The following is a 23,656-nucleotide window of genomic DNA, read 5'->3' as shown; positions in this document are numbered from 1 at the left end:
CAGGATAAACTGAAACAGTTCAGCTCCAGTGACCTGAAGTCATAAGAGGCATTACAAGATTGTAGGAGCTGTAGCTGAGGAACACAACATAAGGAACAGAGCATGCAACCATGAGTTACCCTGCCCTGTCTTCACTAAACATTGGTAAATGTGTCACTGGTACTAACTCTATGGGATGTTTCAGTATTAGGCAGATAGTACTGAGCAGTCTGGAACACTTCTGTACCCAAATGCTCTTGTTGCTTATTTCAAGGCATAAGGTGAAATTCTGGGAAAATGCAAAATGGTATTCCTGAGGAATATTATTCTCTGCTTGACTATGGTGCACTGGTGACACTGTACTCTTCAGAAGGACTTTTAAGCACAAGTCAGTGTCCATCACTATGCCTGGAGAGCTTGAAGCAACTGGATATGTTGCATCAGTTCATATTTTTGCATTGGGTTCATGAGAACTGAAGAAAGCCCTTGTACTTTTCTGAAGAGACAGACGTTCCCTAGTGAGAATCTTACCCTCTTTGTGTATCTTCCAGCATATTTGTGACCACTGTTCATGAATGGAAAGAATCACACCGTGTTTTACTTCTGAACTTAGTTTTCTTTTTGCATGAGGCTGGTGGCTGGTTGTTGAATAACAAGGATTTAGTGATGTGCATCTTCTGCTAAGCTAATATCTACATCTATTACATTGAACAAATTACAAATCAGGCATCAGATAGCTACAGCTTAAAAGCCAAGATCTCATGAAATAGGGAAGCATCTTCAATTTAGTAGTGGCAAATCCTATCCCGTAGGCATGTGACTTTGCAAGTGACATCCAGAATTCAGTATTTAGATGTCTAAACTCTCCAAATAAACTGTGGCAATAGGTGTTCCTTCCAACCTGCTATCAGAATCAACATTTATCCTGAACTGAGAGCAAGCAGGAGCTAGCAATAAGAGGACACTCAGCCCAGCTAGGATTTTCTGCCCAGCTAAATATCCATACATGCCTGAGTCAGCCAGCCTCCTCCATCAGGGGAGAAGTTTCCTTTCTTTCAAGATCCTTTCTTTCAAAAAAATAGTCAGTTGTGTCTTTTTCTAGAGTTCCCTTTAGCCCAATGGCAATGAAACTTGTCCACTGAGTGGACCCATGCTCCATGAGTACCTTCCATGGGAGTGTGATTCAGGGTGCAATTGCACCCCACACCCTGAGCTCTCAGTCATGTGATTCTTTGGCTAAGATTGCTTCACAGACTGCTTTGCTGCATCTGTGCCACCATAAACATTCCTGGTGTCAGATGATAAGAAGGAATTGATTTTAAGGCACATGAAGGGAAATCTTATTTTTTGTCTCTTTTTTTGAAAGTATGTTTGCACATTTCATGTTCCATTAAATGGAAATTTATGAGCAGAGACTGGTGTCTTCTGGCTGCGTATACCCTAACCACTAGGAAAAATCGCTATTGTTACCATTTCTGGTTTTCTGTCCCTGTTTTGTAAACAAGCTTTTGTACCCTGCTTGCTGAGAAGGGCCTGGTTCCACTGGTAGCTGGGTCTAGATCCTCAGTGAATTTAGCTCTGTTTGGCCCACAAGCTGCTCACGCAAGAGTCCTGCCTGTGCTCTGCGTCTCTGCAGGAGCTGTACTCTGAGGAGCATTCACCCCAAACAAGGAAGGACATTGTGAATTTAATTAGGTTCTTCCAGCCTCAGCTGCTGCTGAAGATGATTCTTAAATCACAGCTTTCTGCACAGCTATCAAAATCCCTTTTGGATCAAACCTCTCATACCAATCTGCTTTAATGTGCCTGCAGGGTTTACATACACTGATAACATTCAAAGCCTCACAAGGAAGACTTTCATGGTCCTTACATCATATTGTCCCACCAACCTTCCATCTAAGAGTGAAATAATATCTCCAACTACCTAATCTGTTAATTACTTATATAGTTAACTGTTTGAGAGGATTTTAGTACCCACAGACTCATAGAAAGGCATCTAGAGTAGCACTTTGCAGCAGGATTTATTATTAAGGTGTATTAAGGACATTATTCAGACTTTTTAGGAACATTGTTAAAAAATGGTATACTCCTGGATAAAACATTTATTTATAACATGTGGAGTTAAGAGCGTTTTATCTTCAACAGTAGCTTCTACAATTGGTACTGGCAGTCTATTTAGCAAGCGCCAGGCTGTTTAACCATGGGGTTTGCATATAAGGAGCACACGTATATGTTTTTCAGGAACCAGAAAGCTAATTTTGTACTATGGAGTCAAGCAGGGCACATGGTAGATAACAGTCCCCTTTCACATTCTAACACAGGATTGAGATTTCTTAACAAAGGCAATAGAGTTGCAAAACAGCATGACTTTGTTGCAGTTAGTAATTAATGAGGTGCTAAAAGTGCCTAAACAGAGGATCGCAGACAGAGAATGCATGACTCAAGAGGATAAGAAGCCCCCATCATTTCAAACAACAGTGTCATTTAAATAAACAAGCAGCAAGTCGCTGGGTGTGTGAGGTGGGAAGGAGCAGCAGGCAGCAGCAACATGCTCTGTCAGCCAGCACTTTTCTGACTGTGAGAAACCAGTTGGGCTTTTGCAAATGCAGCCGGAGTCCTTAGGTGTGAAACATTTGTTTAATCCATTATTGAGGCGCGGGGGAATCACACACTCATCGATTCTGCCACTTTTCTGGTGGCATGTTAGTCAATTCGATTTATAACCAAAGAGCAGTAATTGCCCTGAAGGCTGCTGCCAGACACACCGTGCAGGATGAAGTCTACCTGGCAGGATGGTTTTTGTTGTTTTCCCCCCATCATAACAGACATAATTTTCTGCGTTCTCAGATGAGATATAAACCACTTGGATTGTGCCTCCTTATTTTCTGTTTTCTTTTTTTATTTTTATTTTAACAAGCTTGGGAGATTTTGTGTCATTCTGCAGAGCACTCCAGGATTATTATTTATTTTAAGCAAAACTAATTCCAGTTCAAGTATTATATGAAAATAGCAAAGGTTTATAAAGTGTTTGTCCTGCGATGTTTACTTTCTTTCCAACCAAACATTTATAAATAGATTGAGAGAAATGTGGCAAAGTACCAAAGTCATCCACTGAGATATTTCATAAGAAACTATAATGTAAAAGTGGAATAAAGGAGCACTTTTGGAAGTCATATTTGTTAGTGAATTCTTTTAGTGTAGGGGGATATGATGCAATATGTCATGTTGACTCTCTGGAGGCTATGGCATAGTGCTCCAAATTTATTCCTGGAGGTACTGCTGTGCAGTACTTGTGTTGTATTCAGAGTGAATTTATCTATATATTGATGCAGCAAGAGAAGACAAACTTTGGGTTTCTTCTTCCCTTTCTTTTGTGTCTTTAAAAACCTAGCAACTGAGAAGCCATCATGTGCTGGAAAGTATTGGATCTAGTTAGTAAGAAATCCAGTTTCTCATTTTCACATCCAGGCTGTTCAGTAAATGCACTTTTTTTTTTCTTCTTATTTTTATTTTTTTCTTACCCAAGTATTTTTTCATCTTACTGTCTGGCAAAGAGAGAAGGAAAATTGTGCCTGTCCTGTATTGCCTCTTCATTATTACATATGAAACTTATGGAATGTATTTGATGTTCTGCTTTTTTTCATTAGAAACACAGACATAAATGCTTTGAGAGACTCTGTGACTTGTTTCCACTGTGCTTTTTCTTGAAAATTCAGTTGTTTATTCTGTGCTACCTTTTCTTCTGTTCAGCATCTCACTACCACCTGTGAAGAAGCCTGTGCAGCTCCCCAGAATGGCAGTGGGAGCAGTAGCATACACAGTGTCCTGCACAACGGGAGTCTCACCAAAAGGCTTGTAATGACCTAAGTGACTGCATTGGTCCTGCTCGTTTAGAAATGGGTAATCGATCATTTCATTTTAGAAAAAAAAAAAGACATTTGGGATTATCAGATGTTGCAACACTATGTTAAGTTTGTTTGACTCCCCAGAGGCCAAAGTGAATGAAGGTCCTGTTCTACAACAGGTCCCCAGAGACATGGGTGTGCTCTGACTCATCACTGCAGACCAAATGAAAGCCCTCTTACTGCATTTAGTTGATGAAGGCTTTGGTCTCCTTTTCGGAAAATGTAGGCATGCACAATTACAGCTCTATCGTCTCTCATTGACAAAGAAGCCATACCTTTGTTTTCTGGTGTCAGTGAGGCACTGAGGTGCTCTGGTCTGAGCGCTGCAGGGGCTTAGCTGTAACTGGCAGAGAGCTCTGTTAAAGAAAGGCTGCTGGGCACAGAGGGATTCTTGCACTTGGAGAGAAGATCGGTGGGACTACAGTGAGTTTCTGCAACAATAAAGGAATTTCCTGATTCAAGCTTTTCCTTAAATATACTCTAGAGGGAGTCAAATCTAAAAGTTTATTTATCTTTAAAGTGTTTCAATTACAGCTCTTTCTTTTAAAAGGTTCTGTTTGTTTCCTGTTTATTTATTTTAGGCTTGTCTATTAATACAACAATTTTGGTAGAATGTTTGTACTTTTTCAGATCAGGTAGGTGTTAATAGTACTTAAGAGGCACTACTCAAAGTGATATGTCACTGTCATGGCAATAAATAGCCCTTGAAACCAGCAATCAGTTTTATCTTTGAAGGAAGCAGGGCCCTAGGAGACAAAAGCAGAAAAGAAAGTGAAAGACTTTCATATTCCAAAGAAATTGAGGTATTGCTTGCATCAAAGTCAATTTTCTACCATAGTTGACACCAGGTTTATAACATGGGAACTTCATAGTAGAAACATAACTCTGAAACAGATATCCCATCAGTTGCACACTAGCACCTTGAAGGAAGGCTGTGGCCATACTCTATTTAAAAAACCAGTTCATTTTTAACATTAGTATGTAGTTTGAATCTGCATGCAACTATCCTTAGTTTACAGTGATCACAGCACTGTGTTTTATGGAATTAAACCTACAACAAAGGGTGAGGGGAGGGAAGACTGTGCCCCTTCAAAAATTATTTTGGGTGACAGTGTCTCCTGGAGCAGATCTACCTCTCTTTAACCTCACTTTGCATACTTACCCAGTGTAGCAGCAGACAGGAAATTTTCTGCTTTTATTTAGCTTCCACTGTTACAGCTGCTAAATGTCTCCTGGCTTTCTGACAACAGCAGAAAACAAGCATTTGTCAGAAAACCATGAGTTCAATTTCTTGCCTTAGAGGAGAGAGTGAGCAATGCTCATGAGGTTCCCCTCTAGAGATTCCTCCACAATCATTGAAGGAATTACGCCCACTGCCTCACAGAAAAGACTATCTGGTATCTGGAAACCCAGAAACTCCACAAATTCCCTGAGATCTAAACACTCAGCAGAGATAATGAGTGGGAGGCTAGAGCTAGCAGTTGAATTTCAACCTGGTTTCACTCATCAATGAACACAACCTGGTGTAACTAGGCAAGTAGAGCCCTGCTTGTCCTGAGCTTTGTGCTGTGAGGGGATCTGTATTTTTTCATGGGGAAAATGAGAAAGATGTGGGGGGTATAGTCATGGGGTTAAAGTTGATCTGACCATATATCTGCATATGAACTTGTCTTCTTGACTGCTTTTGTAGTCAATGGAAAGACTCAGGCATTTTATAACTGATTTATTTGTCTTGTGATAGATGTCTAAAAGAGCTGACCTGAATAGTGTTCTAAAATATGTAAATGCCTAAAGTTAGATGAAATAACTTCCCTCCTGCACTATTGTGTATAGACAAAGGAATGTGTAGAAGGAAGGTCAGGCAACTGATAGAGTATGAAAAATAAACCCAAGCTCATTGACATTTCTGATTTCCAAAATCATTTTTGTTAGCTTTGTTTCACCCAGGTTTGGGGCATTTTGCATAAACCCCTGGAAAGCACCACTCCCTCCCTCCTCTTGTGCTTGTGTCTCCTAGGTTGATGAGGGAGATTGTCTGTCCCTGGGACATCCATGCTCACATCCCTCTTTGCCATTACATTTGCTATGGACTCCGCAGCAAGAAATTGAAAGGCACATCTTACCTAATGGTCTGCATCACATGGGCACAGGCTTTTCCAGCCCATCATCTGCAGCTTACTGCCCATGTTCTTCCCAGCTTTCCATGTCCAGGGTAGCACTTTGCCCAGGTTGCTCTCACTGCCTAGTTCTCTGCTGAGCATCCTTGTCACTGCAGGAATGAAGGACATCCCTTCCTCTGTGGCAATCTCCCTGCAGGAAAAGTTCTAACTGATTTTGGAAAAAGGAAATAATTGATCAGAAATCACTGATTATGTCAGGGGAGAGCCACCTTGATATTTGTGTTTGGAGAGAGGAGGAGCAAGGGTTTGTTTTCCAGTTCTCCATGTTCTAGAAGGTGCCTTACCCTACCTAACCCAATCCAACCAAATGCAATCCAATGCCATCCAATGGTTTATGTTTGGCTCTGGTTGGAAATACTTCAAACTTTTCTGGTAGCATCAATGAACACACCACAATTAGAAACTTTAGCTTCAGTGCATCCTCTTTTCTTACAAAGCTACTAGCTTGAAAACTTTGGTTACATTCCTCAGCAATATTTTTCCTTTAGTTCTTTCTAACCATAGAATTGAGCCTCCCTTAGGAACAACGTGGGCCATGGGACTGGTGGATGAACTGTGGCTGTGTTTTTCAAAGAAATCAGTTGTATGAAGAGGAAACCAGGGTTAATATGAAACATTGCCCTACACCTCACATTGGCTCAAAGAACATATTTTTCTTCTCTGCCTCTTTCTTTCCCTCTTTCTCTCTCTTTTGTATTTTTTCTTTTTCATTATTAAATGAAATGGATCATTTTTTCCAAAGTTCACAATGAGGAAGTGCAGATTCCGGTGTTACTGTTTATGTTCAGAAATTGACTACTGCCCAGCAAATTAAAACAACAACATCACTAGAACACTATAAAAAGGATATTTTATTCAAATTAGATAACTGGCTGCTGCTTTCACCTCATCTATGCTTTTATAACTAAGTGGACTCTTTCACACTTTTCATCTTCAATGCCCTTTGTAAGTGTTTACTCATTAGTCTTCACAGTGACCTCAAGAAATATAATTTTTTTATCATGTCCATATGCAGAGACAGAGATGACCTGATGAAAATCTCATTTTCCCTATGATTTGCTTCCCAGCAGAACTGTTGTTGTACTGATGGTGAGAGATCTGGTGTGGACAAGGCAGCAGTAGTCACCAACACGCAAACCCTGCAATCTGCCCTGGGCCATGAATAGAACATACATATGGTGGTTGAATTGATAGTGATCAGTCACAGCAGTGTTACAGTTATTCCTACCTATTGGTGGAATTGCAGCAGTGAGAATGTTCTTTGGACCAAAATCAGGACAGACACAGCAAAAGAGATTTGCCCATAACCAAGCTTATTAGGTATTGCAACACAATTCTTGTGTAAATACTCCCATTAAGTTCAGCTGGAATTATGAACTCTTAACTCAGGATGCACTGGAAGTCAAAACTAGGTTGTGGAGAGGTGAAAATAGTAGTGCCAGTAATTCAGTTTAAATGGCTTTTCCTGGTTGTTTTTCCTTTTTTTTTCCTCAAAGCAATTCCTGATCTTGAAAGCAGAAGCATCCAAGCCTGTCTTCCTCCTGTGGAGGAGTGTGTTGCAAGCACTCTTAGATGGCAATGGGGTTCGCCTCCCAGTGCCTTGGAGCGCTGAAAAGGCAGAGGATGTGTGGCAAAAATCAGGGCTGATGAGCAGTTTTTGAAAGACAGTGAGTATCATTGGCTCCTTGAGATGCTAATTAATGATAGAAATGCAGTGCTGCCATCAGAAGTACTGTGGCCCAGATTTGTACTCTCAGGTGATCCAGATTGCAGAGTTGTCTGCCTCAAGACAAGAATTTCCACATATGTATAAAGTCACATATAAAACCCTTTAGAGACAGATAATTAACTTTAAATTAATAAGTATTCCTTATCCAGATTATTTTTCAGTAATCATCAACTCCCATCATTTTGCCGTCACCCAGTTTAGTGAGATGAAGTTAAACCCATCCAAGCCCTATATAAATATTATTTTATTTCTTAATACTAGCTCATTTTAATTCACCTAACACCTCTTGACAACTAAAAAGGCATTTTAAAAGAGGTGGAACTACCTCACTAGTTGGGATTTATTCCAGCTATTAAAACCACAGAGAATGTTGTACTGGGGTAGATTATGTTGCATCTGCCCTCCTGGGGATTCTTGTTCCTGCCTCTGCAGTGCCTTTTCCAAATTACTGCCAAAGACAAACACTGCAATATTCACAGATTCAGGGTTGTTGTGTCTCTGCTGCACCAAAAGTTCCCTGGTTCAACTAAACCACTTACACACAGAACCTTAAGAAGGTCCTGTCTCCTACCCATGATTAAAGAGTAAAGCTCTCAAGATTTTTGTTCTTGCTTTCCTGGCTCATTACCAAAACCACTGAGGAGCTCTCCTTCTGTCCTTTGCAAAATCTCACACAAGCAGTATGTTCCCTGGCAATCAGTGCCTTTGTGAAAGGGAGCAGCACAAAGACCCAGAACTAAATTAAACTCAACTTTCTTCAAGTTGAAGCTGAAGGAAAAATCCTAAAGAAGTAGAAGGGGGGAAAAAAAAGCTTAATAGATTGAGCTCTTGCAGATACTATTCTTACTTGTGGCAATAACTTTTTGTGGTGGATTTTGATAGAATTGGGTCCAGAATGTGTATAAGACGGGTATTGGACAGGATTCTGCAATCTCACCTGGTGTTGGTCAGCCTTAACATCTGCACAGTTTTGGTTAGTGGTGGTTTATGTGGCTGGCCTGGTGTGCTGTGGTTAGAGATGTTATGACAAAGGCTTGTAACTCAGGGATAATCTCATGAGAACAGGGCTGTACCTCTTCCAGTGTCTGCTGGGATCCGGATAGCTACTCTGGTTAAAGATAGCTAACTCTTTAGCTCTCTTAGGTAGCTGCTCTGCTTAAAGATATCCCCCAAGCTGGAAAGATCTGCTGGACCTGGGCTGGCCCTGCAGGGAGACTGCTTGGAGAGCCTTGTGCTGAGCCAAGACACCAGATGATGCAGTGTTTCAGGCACAAGGTCACATTCAGGCAGATGTGACAGGTAAGGCAGCCTGGCCCTGTGCAGAAGCTCTCATCTCTTCCCAGATGCCCAGGTACCTATGGGGTAAGAGTGTTGCAGAGGTGGCTCTGTTTTGGGATGGCTGGTACTGCCTTACAAAGCCTGAGCTGCTTCTGTGTTCCACATACTCTCACTCATCTCTGCCTCCCTGGATTATGTGAGCTTCATTGAGGATCCCTGCTCTCCTCATCCTCCACTCCAGACAACACAGGGTTAACCAAATCTGTTGGGCTGACTGAGCCTAAATCTTGGATTTCTCCTGCAAAAACAGGCTGCAAGAAAGACTTTGGTAGAGATTGGTCAGACTATGAAAAGAGGTGTCTATGTGAAGACTAAGAATAAAAGTGCCACCCTAAAATGCAAACCCCAGAAAAGACCAAGAAATCAGGAAAAATACATCCACTTAATGATGCCCCAGACTGTCTAGGTGGCAGCCTGCTGGGGCAAGCGCCCTGGATTAATGGAATAACCTCTCACCCCTGGAAACTAGTTTAAATCTTGCCTTAGGGTAATAAAGGAAAATTGCATCTGATGGTGTCAAATTAGTCCCTAGTGGACTTTTCTGCACATCACAATTTCACCACAAATTTCACATAGTTTGTCATGATTGGCAGAATCTGCTGGCGAGAGTTTTAGGATGAGAATAGCTCAGGATTTTTAGGCTGGAAGTCAAGAATCTTTTTGCAAATGGCTTTAACACTATCGGCCCTTCACTGTCAGAACAAAGCCTCAGGTTCACCCCCCACTCCTCAAAGCAAAGGAAACAAATAGAGGAGCTGCCATCTCATGACAGAATTAAACCATTATTCTCTCTTTTGGCTCTAGAGCCAGGGTGGTTTGTCAGAGACAGATCTAGCCTATCCCAGATCAACATCAATGTCTCATTTGTGAAGTTATTTGAGGTTTCTTCCAGTCTATAAGAGAGAAAAATAATATAATCAGATGCTAGGGTTTAAAATAATCAAACCTTTTAAAAAAAGGTGGATTTGGCATAAATAAACTGCAAATTCTCTTGAAATGTGACTATTTCACACATACTACACTTTGTGAAATACCAAGTGGGAGACTCCCTAAGTCTGCAGGTGTACATCTGCTTCAGGCACAGGCACATATCTGTGTCTTGCACTTGCTCTGTACACACAGAATTTGAGGATAAATAACTCAAAAAGCCTATCCTGGGCATTAAAATTTTAAACAAATTCTCTCTAAAAAATTAAAAAGACCCTTTTTAAAGGCTTCAGAGAAGATTTACAAGGGCAGGAGAACAAGTAGGAAAAATAAAGCAAAGAATGAAAAACAGGATCAGGAAGATGGGTTCTGGGTTCATTCTCATAGTTAATGGGATGTCAGGTCTCTCTTCTCTTGGTTCTGGTACCTGAGCAAAACCACCTTTGATGGAGCTGCTGAACAGCGAACGGGAGAATTTAGTGAAAATGAAAGTCCTTTCATTCAACGGTGTAATTTGAGAAAAAAAGACCTTTTCTCTGGCTGTTGTGAGAAAGAGACAGTGTGCTGGTCTTGGTGTTGAAGTAAGAACACTAGCTACTGATGCAGTCTGGTGTTACCATACAGTGTTTTGAAAATATCACAGCCCCTGTGTGTTATTGCTGGATGTCCTTACTGCCAGTCATAGCACTTGTCAAAAGGCTGCTTTCCAGATTTATTGACCTTGCTCATATCCTGTTGAAAATCCTTAATAATGGTGTTGACTTGGATATAAATGTGCTTAATGTCTTTGACCATGAAACTTAAACACTTTGCAAAGATTAGCTGAAATAAACTGCAGTAACGTGTGAGTTTTCTTTTGAACAACAGGAGGAAATACTAAGCCTGTTTTTATGAACAGTTTCACTTGACAAAACAGAATTCAGAAACACTGAGCTACCCTGTCCTGCTGGACATTTGGGCTGAATTCCTGCAGGATGGAGACAGCAGTGTCCTGCTGAAAGCCTGGTACTTCCCTGAGCCCATGATGGGGATGTGCAGGAGGACAGCTGCCAGTGAGCCGGCAAGTGGGAGCCATTGTTCTGGAAGTCTGGACATGTCTTGGTGGGAGTGGGAGGATGAGAACAGCACCAAATCCAGCCCTTGACCTGCCCCACAGGAGGGCAGTTTCATCAACATCTCTGATGGTGTGGCCAACTCAGGGAGCTCTGTTTTTCTGTGTTTTCTGACCATCCTTCTTCCCCAGCCTGCCAGGATGCCCTGCTGTGCCGTTTCATGGAGACCTCTCAGCACAGTGCCTGTACGTGCTACAGGGAGTGGCCATTGAATAATGCAAATGAATTGCATGGTGGAAAATTTAAATTAGAACTTTTTTCCAATATATGCATGTGTAATGTCATTTTCTACATAACTGAGAAACATTCAAATAAGATAAACCTTAGAAGTTCTGTCTGAACAAAAGAATTCCAGTGTCCATTCCTACCTGTTCTCACCTTTAGCATCTCCCTTTGAATGATTAATATCACAATTTTGTATAAAGCTTTCCTCTAGTTTCTGCATAGTCTGTTGCATTGCAGATCCCTACCTAGCTCTCTAATATGATCAAGTGCTAACACTTAAATCTCTTTTTCTGGTAGGAAACAAGTAGCTGGATCAAGCTTTGAATGAGGTGAGCTTTTGTAGCTCTAAAGGTCATCTACAAAGTTGAGTTAAGAAGTGCATTAAGATGAAATACTCAGGCTCAAGTCATAGAAACACAGAATTACAGAATAACTTGGGTTGAAAAGGACCTTTAGAAGTTATCTAGATTAACCTCTCTGCAATTAGCATGGACACCTGCAACTAGATCAGTTTGCTCAGGGCCCCATCTCCATCCCTGTCATTGGAGGTTTCCAGGGATGAGGCATGTACCACCTCTATGAATCACAGAATCATTTAGGAAAAGACCTCAAGTCCAGCCTTTGACTGATCACCACCTGGTCTACTAGACCACGGCACTAAGTCCAGTTGTTCCTTGAACAACTCTGGGGATGATGACTTCACTACCTTGCTGGGTAGTACATTCCAGTGTTTAACAACCATTTCTGTGAAGAAATTCTTCTTGATGTCCAACCTGAACTTCCTCTGGCAACTTCTGAGCAGCCTGGACCTCCCCTTCTCCTCTGGGCAATGTGTGCCAATGCTTCACCTCTCTCATCATAAAAAAAACATCATCTTTATATCTTCTCTAAATATACCCATTTTTTAGTTTAAAACCATTGCCCCGTGTCCTATGGCAACAGGCCCTGCTAAGAAGTTTGTCTCCATCTTTCTTATAAGCTGTTTTCAAATATTGAAAGGCAGGAATTTTTTTTTTTTTCCAGGCTGAATGATCCCACCTCTATCAGCCTGTTTTCATAGGAGAGGCGTTCCAGCCCTCTGATCATCTTCATGGCTCATATTTGGATCTTTTCCAAGAGGTCCATGTCTTTCCTGTGTTGAGGGCTCCAAAGCTGGACAAAGTACTCCAGGTGGGGTCTCACCAGAGCAGAGTAGAAAGGCTGAATCACCTCCCTTGACCCACTGGCCACGCTGCTATGGATGCAGCCCAGGGCACAGGTGGCTTTTTTGCACTGCAAGCTCACATTGCCAGGTCATGTCCAGCTTTTTGTTCACCAGTATTTCCAAGTCCTTAGTAAGGCTGCTCTCAATTCATTCTATGGCCAGCCTGTGTTCCTGTTTGGGATTGCTTTAACCCAGGCGCAGCACCCGGAACTTGGCTTAGTTGAACTTCAAGGAGTTCCCAGGAGCCCACTGCTCGGGCTTCTCCAGGTCCCTCTGGATGGCATTCTGTCCTTCAGACATGTCAATCACATCACTCAGCTTGATGTAGTCTCAAACTTGGTGAGGGTGCACTCAATGCCATTGTCTATGTCACTGTTGAAGATATTAAACAGTACTGGTCCCAGTATGAGTCCCTGAGGGACTTTGTCTGCAACTGGACATTGAAGAAAAAATAATTGGTTTGTACTTCTGCCTTCTCCTTGACAATTGTTACCAGTTTGTCAGTCTTGTCCACCTTGGGGGTACACTTTCTTTGATCCTCCTTTTCTGGTTAACATATCTGTGGGATCCCCTCTCGTTATTCCTTGCCATCCCTTTCCAAGTTCAACCCCAGCTGCACCTAGGCCTCCCTGACCCTAACCCTGCACAACTGAGCAGCACCCCTATACTTGTCCCAGAGTGCCTGTCCCTGCTTCCCCTGCCTGCACATTTGCTTTTTTCCCTTTATTTTGGCCAGCAGGTCTCCACTCAGCCATGCCAGTCTGTTGCCATTCTCGCCCAATTTCTTGTGCATGGGGACTGAGAGCTCTTGTTGAGAGCTCTTGCACTCTTGCCCTGTAGTAGACAGACACAAGGTTTCTTTTGTTGCCTCGGTCTCTGTCTCTCATCCATAAACTTTTTCAGAGTCTGCTGCTCTTCAGAGGCAGCCCTTCACACTCTATCCAGTTCTGGATGCAGAGGGCAACCCATTCTCCCCTCCTTCCTCTCCTGTCCTTCCTGTAGCTATCAAAAGCCGCATTCCAGTCATGGGATCCATCCCACCAAGTGTCAGTTACGACAAGCAGGTCATCACTTTCTTGTGGCACAGCGGCTTTCACCTTTTCCCCTTTGTCCTTACTTGGTACTGGGAAGGTGAGGAGAGAAAAGAGCTAAAATATATTCAAATTGTTTTAGAATTCAATTCTATAAATATATTCAATTGTTTTAGAAATAAGCCATTTTTTAAAAGTACTCTCCCTGTTCCTGTTTTTCTTAAAAACTAAAATAATTCCCAGGGTGCTCTGAGTCAAAGCCTCCTATACCATTTGCCACTACTTAGGAGTAAAGTTAACCTGGAATTTGATTTCAGCTCAATTTCATCTTCCATAAAAGCAAAAGAGCGAGTGATTCTCAGCACGTGCAGAGATGAACATATTCATTCCCTATCACACATAACCTTCCCCAACCTCTTCAAATTATACTTTCATCAAAAAACACTGATAGAGTGAAAGGTCATTGGATGTGATGTACACGGGTAGCTGAGGACAACCTGAGATGATGTCATGGGCAAGATCTGACAGCAGAGTAAGGATACAGATCTACGCCTTCATTAGTCATGGTTTTTGTACAAATCCGTGCAGATTTTTTTCCTTAAAAAAAAATACATCCCTTAACTATTTTAATCTAAACCAGAGCTGTTAGCTAGTAAAAACAGTGAGGTCTCATCTTTTTGCTGTCTACTCGCTAACAGCTTAAATTAGGCTTAGAAAATTCTTTCTTCTGTGGATGTCTGGGGCATAAATAACACCATATGTTCAGCAGCGGTTTAAACAAAATATCATTCTTACCTTGACAATGACACTGCAATTTAGGAGCCATGGCTGCAATCATAATGCAAACACTGAAGTCTTCTGCCTAATCTGTATAAAATATTATATTACCTTCTTGCTGCCCTTAAACTGCATTATAAATATAGCATTATATTTGTGATGGGAAAACCCCGTCATCTTCTAGCTTTGTGCTGCTGATATATACAAAACAGAAAACTTAAATGTCATGAGGAACAACCCACAGAGTGAAAAACTTGTTCCTAAGAACATATGGACCTCACTGGCCTCAGGAAATATTTGAAGAGTGAACACATATTTCATCAAGATTTTTGAAATCCCAGGGGTGAGGAAGGAATGAAAACATGACAGACTAATTTAAAATGGCAGGTATTGCACTTTTCCTGTTCAACACTGGAAATCAGATACCTAATATTAACAGAAGTAATTATTTTTATTACTCCTATTAAAGAGGCTGACACCTGCCATCTCCCAGATTTCTGAGAGGGGTTGAATTTTTCTCCTCTGCAGAGGTGATTTTATTGCCCTGGCTGGGGGCAAATGCCATTACTTTATAGAGTGATGTCTATTTTATCTTCCCAGGAGTACCTGGAAGAGTCTGCTTTGTGCAGAGGGAGAAACTCTCACTGCTGGACCAGAAGCAAAGGCAGCAGCCTCTGAACCCAGCAGGGTCAGACTTTTCATCTGGGGAGGATGGGAGACAGCTGCCCTGCTGCCTGTTCATCCCAAGGATGACCTTCCCTGCTGCAGCCTGGCTGCTGGAGGTGGTGGAGGTCATGATGCTCAGCACTGCGCCATGGGGATCTGCTTTCCCTTTAGCTCTTCTGCTATCACACAGCTTGACTTTGGGAAAGTCATTCACCTCCCTTGCTTCCCTCTGCCCTTTGTGAGGGTTAGATGGCAAGGGATCCTTTTCCTATTCAGGGCTGAACAGTTTTTAAACCCATTTCTATAAATAAAAGTGGACAGAGCTTGAAACTGATGTCAGGCAGTTGAATTCCTCCTTTTCCCGAGTACTTTTCACTACCCTCTTCAGCCTCTTGCCTGTTCATAGCCATTTTACTTCCAAAGTTCTGGAATGACACTAAACATCTCATTCCTCCAATTAAAGTGTCATTTTCCATGCTAGATATAACCACTTCTCTTTTTTTCTCCCCCACTCTGATAAAGAGTAGTTTATGTACAAAGCTTTTTAACCTTCTGACTATATGCAAAAGTGATTTGGGTAGTCTGATGTAAAGTCTGATTCCAGGGAAGTTTTGCAGTTGTTGCTGTTGTTGTAGTCTTTCAGCACAGGTAGGCAGGCAGGCATACAGGATGGTGATGAGAACCTTTCTACCAACCCTAAACCACAGGATTTTCAAAGACATTACACATGTTTTTCAGGCTACTGCATCAAACATTCCCTTGAGAGCACGGAGGGTTTGGATTTACTGCTGCTGGCACAGGGTGTGTGCTGTACTCTAACTAGATGAGTTTTGCCCATAAATCACACGCAAGTTACCTACTTTTGCCTTTGCAGCTGAGGAATGGGAAGCCTGTTTCTGGTGATGCATGGTTGATGCTTTCTAGTAGCATGTAGCTGAAATATTGCAAAGGTGGAACATTTTATGGAGATGAGTTTGCTGCACTGGCATTCAATGCAGCAAAACTTCTGAATTGTCACCACTTCCAAATTTCTGGGAGGTTTTCACAAGGTTGTTTTTTCTCAGGTCCAAGGGCACATGAATCATGTTACTGTCATCAGGGGAAGAAAACCTTGGTGACAGAGTCCTCCTCAAGACTGCTCCTCCATCTGGGCATGTTGTGTGGTCACTGATTTTCTCAGAGAGGCAGTAAACCAGTGAGGCTCTCACACAAGCAATGTTCTAAGTATATTCCTTCAGCTTTGAGGCCTTTACTGCTGCCAAACCCCACTAAGAGGCGTGTTAAGTGGTATAATGGCACAGAGCATCACTGGGCACAGACACATTTTCAGTGGTTGTGGAGAAAATAATCTGTCTTGGTAAAAATGAATGTGTGCTGTGAAAACCCTGGAGATAAGTAATATGAGCTGCTAAGATACACCAGGCTGGTACCAGTTTTCAGTGATCATACTGGTGGCTGGTGCTGTGTCTAGAAGCAGATCAAACAGCCAGCCTCCCAAGCTCCATGAACAAATGACACTGGTGTCTCTTGCAGGTGGCTTTCTGCCTATATGAGATCTGCATATGCTGGAAGAAGAAAGAAGAGGTGAAGAAATATGAGAGAAATTAACAGACAAGAAACTTCACCGTGTGCATGAAGCTCCAGGTTCAGAGACGTGAGCACAACTTCAGCCCTTCTACTGCCACTTATGGTTAAAACTTCCTAGTTTTCAGCCAATAAATTAGTAGTAAAGGGATTTAGAAATATGGACTGATAATTGCCATTCATAAATAACACAGTTCATACAAATCTGAGATTCAGTGCCAGATTTCTGGGCTGGCATTGGATGAGGTTTCTCCAGGAACAGAAAGAGTGTCACCACATTGGTATGGCACAGGACCCAAGCAAATGAGTCTGGGAGAAGTGGCTCAATGCAGAGCTGCATCTGCTGCCTGTCTTGTTTCTGGCGTTGTCACTCATGGTGCTGCATGGTGCCATGAAGCACTGAGAGTGTGCTTTGAGGTAATGTAAGGACATGAGGTCTGGCTGGGTGATAGCTGCCATTTGCAGGGCAAAACTTTAGAGGAAACAGTCCTCATTGCTGCCAATGCAAAATCAGTGCAGGAATTTAAACAGTCTTTACTGTGGGATGTAGAGGGATTTGTTTCAGCACCCAAATCTTAGTAAGTTTTTTGCTTTCCACACTTTTACATCTTATGGAGTGGAGATGCTAGAGGCTTGCAGGCAGCATCTGGCCCGTAGGTTTGATCTCTCCTTCCAGAAGAATGTAGACAAAGTGAACACAGCACATACAAAAATAATCCTCTTCGTTTTTTAAGGAAAAACATGTCTGTACAGGAAGCATGGCTGGCTTTTCCCTTTCTTTCTCCAGTATGCCAAAGACATTGCACTGGTGTCCACAATCCTGTACTAGAAATGCACTAAACTGGAGAAGGGAGAGAATTACCAAGAAATTGATGAATAGGAAGGTAGAGATTGCAGATAAATGAAGTATTTCTGACCTCACCTGCCTTTATCTACACATCATTTATCTAGACTTTCAGTTAGCCAGCCATGGGTGCAGAAACCCCAGAGCAGACCCGTGCATCACAACTTTTAATCTAGCAGTATTTATGAAGTCTGGCTTTGTGATATGTAATTCACTATGAGTTTTCCAAGGCCACTCAGCCACTTTTCAATGTCATCCAGGCTAATAAACTTTGACAAGCTAATTCTGATTCCTTGAAGGGACAAAATGAAGGTCTCTGTTCTGCACTTCTGGCATATTGGGGTCCAGACAGTTTATTAATGACTTGAGCACTGCAGTAATTTGCTTGATGTTGGTGCTCACCAATACATCAACTCCCCCTTTCAGGCTCTTCCTACCAGATCAAGAGGTACTAGAAAAACATAGTGCAAAATAGTGATTAACCTTACTAGGGAATAAACTCATTTTGCTAGTATCAATTTGTTGAGTTGATTGTGTTGGCTTATCTCCCCATCAGTTAGTCTTATGTGGCTCTGGCACTGTCCATCCAGTGGTTGCTACCTTGAAAGGATAACATTAAGGAACACCAAATAATGTGTTTGTGTGTAGGAAGAAGGGTTGCACACACTTTATCCAGATGAAATGTTTATATCTAGATGACCTGGGAGGACTGAGATCTGGTGTTTCATTGTGGACCCATAGCCAGGCACAGGAGGAGCTTGGAAGGGAGTGGAGGAGCATGAACTGGATCCAATTCCGGTCAGACATTGTGGTCAGGGTCTCAGTGCTTCTCACTATGTTGATCCTCTGTTATTTTGTCAGGGCTTTTACATTATCTGGGAAAATTCCAGCCTCGCAATCATCCTGTGACACCCTTTGGGAAAAGAAAAATGACACCAAAGCATTGTAAAAATAGCTGCTACTGTATTACGTGGTAGTTCTCCCACAATTAAAACCCACTACCCAGATTTTGGATTCCTCATGGAACAGTAACAGTCCTCAACAGCAGAGAAATAGTTATGCAGCTAGGAAGAAAACTCCAGAGATATAAAGCTATTTTTATCAAAGAACACTTCCCTCATGAATGAAGACCTTCTGCTGCCCCTGAAATCCAGTCCAAAAAACTTCCAAAGCCTTTAGTTGTTTTCTCTGCACATTCTGCTGTTTTATATTCAAATTCTGCATTATGATGGCACTGGTCAGCAGGCACATGATTTTATGAGGTGGGTGGCAATAAGATCCAGGGCAAGATGCACGGTTTCTGTGCAGGTGATAGAGCACTGGGGTGATGACAGCACTGGATTTTCTTTCTTCTGGCTTAAAATCTATTTCACATATGATTTGCTTTCTGCTTTAACCAGATGATGATTTCATTGATTTGATTGCTATCTTATGAACCCCATAACATCTTACGTGAATCATGAATCATCTCATATCATCTGCCTGCAATGACACAGCCCTCCCATTGAGAAACAAACAGGTCAACCTGGATTCATACTGGTGATAGTGATAAGTGCCTTATTGACAAACAGCAGAAGAGGATAAAACAGCGTGAGTAGAAAACACGTTTTATAGTAAAAAAAATGTATTTCTAAGGGTCAGGCAATCATGTTTCAAAAGTGCCAGAGCTTATTTTGATAGGTAAAATTTACCTTTATCACTCAAATCCCAATTTTTGTCAAAGTTTCACAGTCATAGATCTATGATCTATGCCTTGCTTGAAGAAAGGTATAATGAGCTGAGATTAGACCTTAATATGACACACATGATTGCAAACTAACAACGTGTTGTTCTGTGCCTCAGAATTTTGTGTTTAATACATTGTGCAGCTTTCAATTCATGTATGATTTTAAACTAGATCTTAGCCTCCAAAAAAAGCAAGCATATGTCTTCCAGCCAAGCCTTTGCAACACAGAACTCTTGGTCTAGTAAAATACCACTAAGAGTGATACCATTACATCCTTTCACCCACAAGGTGAGATTTGCTTTTATTCTGTAGATCTGCAGCAGCGGGTTTGAAGCAGCCCATGGTGGTTTGCTCGTCTCACTATGCTATATTTCACAATAGTTACGTTTTTCATTTTCATAGCCAATTAGTGTTAATGCCTGCAGGAAAGCTTGGGTGACTGGAGCTAGCCCCCAGGGCATCGTATCCCCACCTCAGCTGGTTAAGGTTGTGCCGTGGACTCTTCCTAACCTACTCCTCCTGAAACAAGGGGACACCAGGGAGCAATAGCAAGGTGAAAGGGGTTGATGTTTTGGCAGGTACCCTCAATGTATATACTTTGGAACAGCTTTGGAAATAGTACCTGACCAAATTAGGATAGGTAGGAATAAATTATGCCTTTTATTTAGCCCAGGCTGTGTTACTGAAATTGGTGGGAGCAATGCACTCCCAGGAAAAGGGATTTTTTTGGAAGCCTCATTGTTTCCTTTATCTGGCCATAGTGAGCAAAGCTGACATGAATATGTGGCTTCATGGAACAAAGCTTTTGCTGGAAAACCCCATTTCACAGCTGTGAAGTATGCAGCTGGCTTTCAGATAGCTCAAGACAGGCCACTGCCAAGGGGTAGGTGTGTGCCATGAGGCAATGCCACCCTGGCAGAAGCAAGGTTGCTTGAAGTTGTACAGTGCTGTGAATCCACAAATCTTGCCACTGGAGGGATGAACAATCAAGATATCCAGTGCAGGAACATGCTTGTCCATCAACAAAAGGGCTCTGTTCCCACCAACCCTTATATTCCTCTCCTGGGGGAGACCAGAGAGCTTCAGTTCCTTCATCCTCTCACAGGCTGAAGTTTCTGATCCACATTTACTCTTTCTCTTTGCTGGCAGGCAGTGAAGCTTTGTGTTTCTGAAGCTGTAAGGAAGGAGTTGATTCAGCAGTATGCACAGGCTGTGCTGATTTCGCTTTTCTAGTGGCTGTCAGCCATGAGTATTACTCATGCCATACCTCCAGGATCATTTGAATCTGGTAGGAATCCAATCTGCTGCTGAAAGTGGAGCTGTCATGCTGTCCTGTGGGCTCAGTCTTTGACTGCCACAGCCCTCCCAAGTGTTGTTACTAGCACTTATGTGGGCCTGTGGTGAGCTGGATCAAAGAAGGCACCCCACAGTTAACTAAACTCCCTCACCCACTCCTTTGCCCATGGAAAACTCCATCCTGATATAAGCAAGTGCTTGATCTATCTCTGTGAAGAGTTTGCTTCCCATAAATGTCTCAGGATACCAAAGGAAGAAATTAAAAGGGCAGAAAGGAACTCTTTTCTCCCCAGCAGTCATGGCATTTGTGCTATGCTTGCTTTCAGATTATCGCCAAATGTCAAAAATGGGGTAAGACACATCCATTTCAAATATTTGTGACTTCACAAGACCTCTGTGTATAGACCAGGAAAGTTGCACCTGCTTAGTCCACACTGCATAATGCTGTTTCATGTAGTGTTTCAATAGTTCCTGCTATTTGAGAAAACTATACTCAAATGTCAGGAAACCTGACTGAAAATATGTTCAATGAAATTCTCAGGGTGGTCTGGGAAAAAGAGTGTAGTTCAAGTAACATCACATGTTTAAAACTGCAAAAGACACTTTGAAACCATGTGTTGTGTAATGATCAGGGTGCTAAATCATGTGTCAAAGCTGAGGGATCTAGTTTCTCTGAAAAGTGCTAATATTTTTTGATGCTGAATAGAAGCTGTGCTTAAAAGAAATGATCAGAAAGCAGAAGTCCATTTATGAGAGCATTAGTGCTTCAGATGTGGTTTGTCTACTTAGCAGCAAACCCAGCCTGTAGCAAACATATTTTGGACATAAGAAACAAATCATCTTATCTGTGCCCAAACCTCACATAACCATTTGCCTTGATAGTAAACGTAACCAGTGATTAAATTCCTGCAACAGTGAAGTTGGTAAAAAGTGATGTGTCAAAGAGAACTCACTGTTTAATGGTTGGTGCCCTTCTGCTGGAAATGAGGGCTTACTGCTGCTTCTGTGCCAAATCTGAAATGCATTAGTCATTTCAGTGATTTGAACTTCATCCAAGACTTCCTCAGAACTGTTCTTAATAATCTGTCTGCACTGTCTTGCTCTTGGAATTGTCCCAGAATGTCCCTGCAAATCTGTTGCACCTAATATACCTGGTGTCCTTAAGCCCTACCAGTATTTTGATCTGGTAGTTCACTAAGAACCCATCTGTACTATGATGAGCTGGACCAATTACTCACCATTTCCATAAGAAGAAAGCTCATTTCCATTCTGATAAATGGAAGCTACTGAAACTCATCTAGAGACAGAAAGCCGGGTAGAGCTGGAATGGCAATTAGCAACATTGGGACAGAGGGAATTAAGCAGGTTTCAGTCAAGACAACCCCAAACTGGGATTCTCTGACTCCTGTACAAGAAGAAATACTAGTCTGGAGAGGCCAACAGTGAAAAACCATCCACACAGCAATCTAGAGACCACTATCTTTATTCTTACTATGGGGCCATTCACAGCTCCATATCTTTCCTAGTACTGACAAACCATTTCTTCAGGTGTAAAATATTCCCTGAGCTAAACTTAGATTTTCTACATAAAATTTTAGTTGAGCATAGGACCTCCATTTTCTTTGTTTCACTTTTGGTCCCCAGCAAGTGGAACTCAGGGAAGCCTTCAAGAAACCACATCATCAAATACGTAAAAAGTAGTTTACAGTATCCAATGGAGTACAATACAGGCATTAGTGATAGAAATCGTGCAATTCTTGCAAGTGAAATTGCAGGATGCACTACTACATGTATGTTGATCCATATCTGGGTTTCTGGGTTTTCTTAGATTACTTGAGATTTCAGAGGAAATTTGGGTTGAAAGCCCAGTGTGTAACTTCAGTCTACTGGATGATCCAAGATCACTTCAAGCCCCAAGCACTTGCAAAGTGCACAGATCCCACAGCAGCTTGTGATGGACTGGCTTCTTGCAGCCTCACTTAACATCCTGCTCCTATTAGCCCAAATTTCAATGCCTGCTGGCACAGTGGTGCCAGGAAATTTTTAGCAGAAATTTCAAGGTGCTGTGTTGGAAAATTAACTGACAGTTTTTTGGTAACACACATATTTCCTCAGTCTTCATTGTACTCTGTTACCAAAGCTTAAAAAAGGTTCACAAACAGGTAGATATGTTTACATCAAAGGCCTACTCTGAACTAAATTCTACTTCTGTTCTACTGCCAGTTCAGATTCAAAGTATACCATCAGTGTAGGCTAGTAATGGATTATTACTCTATTATCTCTTTTGTCTTACAACATCCAGCTCAACAAACAAACATGGAAGTCCTGAAATTTGATTTTTGTGAGGATTTCAGGAATTTTGAAGTTGAAGAAGTCTTCAACTGTACTGATATGGGAGCAATGACTTACCTGTCACTACAGTCCTTTGCAATTGGTAGCATTAAGCTGTTATAAACCACAAAGCTTTGGCCATCTGAAGGTCAATTTATAGGTAGATGTTTAAAAACAACCACCCATTTCTGGCTTGATTTTTTTTTCTGATTTGTGCATCCTTATCTGGGTTGGAGCATGTCCCTCGTGCAACTGCTTAAAGCCTACCCCAGAAAGCATGGCAGTGCAGTCCTGGCACTCTGTTCCAGTATTGACATTCAGCACAAGGAAATGCTGTACTTATTAAAACCTGCTGTATCCACTTGTAATCCCTGTGATCTCCTTAACAAAGCCAAGCTGCCTTCTTCAGATGCCAGTTGCTCTACTATACACCTCGCATCTCAAAATATTCTCTGAGGCTCTGGAATGAAAGCTGGATTAATGTCAACAGTTAGAACAGGTCTGTAGAGTCTGTGTCTTACCATCTGTTAGAAAAAAAATCCTAGACAGAAATATGGAACATAACAAATAGGAAGGAAATGTTGCTAAGTTGGTGGGCTGTGAGCACTTCAGCATAGTCATCTGGAAAGGAACAGGGTCTTTCCCAACACATAATGAGGACAATTCAGAGTAGTGCCATTTTATACTGCACTGTGAGCCACAGGATGTGTCCTCATGAGTCCTAGCACCTCATGTGAGGTGCGCACATCTGGTTGCAGTAATGAGAGGATGGCTTTCTGCAGTCACTGCTCAGATCCATGCT

At 41.9% G+C, this 23,656-nt stretch overlaps 1 long non-coding RNA gene across 1 annotated transcript; it reads left to right on the top strand.

The window, feature by feature from the left end:
- Positions 1-103: 103 nt before the first annotated feature.
- LOC111927305 (uncharacterized) lies at positions 104-16,737 on the top strand. The gene is made up of 3 exons (XR_002863511.2): positions 104-144; positions 3,730-3,879; positions 16,607-16,737. It is a non-coding gene; the product is annotated as an uncharacterized LOC111927305 (long non-coding RNA).
- The last annotated feature ends 6,919 nt before the right edge of the window (positions 16,738-23,656 follow it).

The sequence above is a fragment of the Cyanistes caeruleus genome, chromosome 2 (assembly GCF_971803275.1).
Source record: "Cyanistes caeruleus chromosome 2, bCyaCae1.hap1.1, whole genome shotgun sequence".
NCBI lineage: Eukaryota > Metazoa > Chordata > Aves > Passeriformes > Paridae > Cyanistes > Cyanistes caeruleus.
This window is presented reverse-complemented; position numbering and strand designations above follow the sequence as displayed.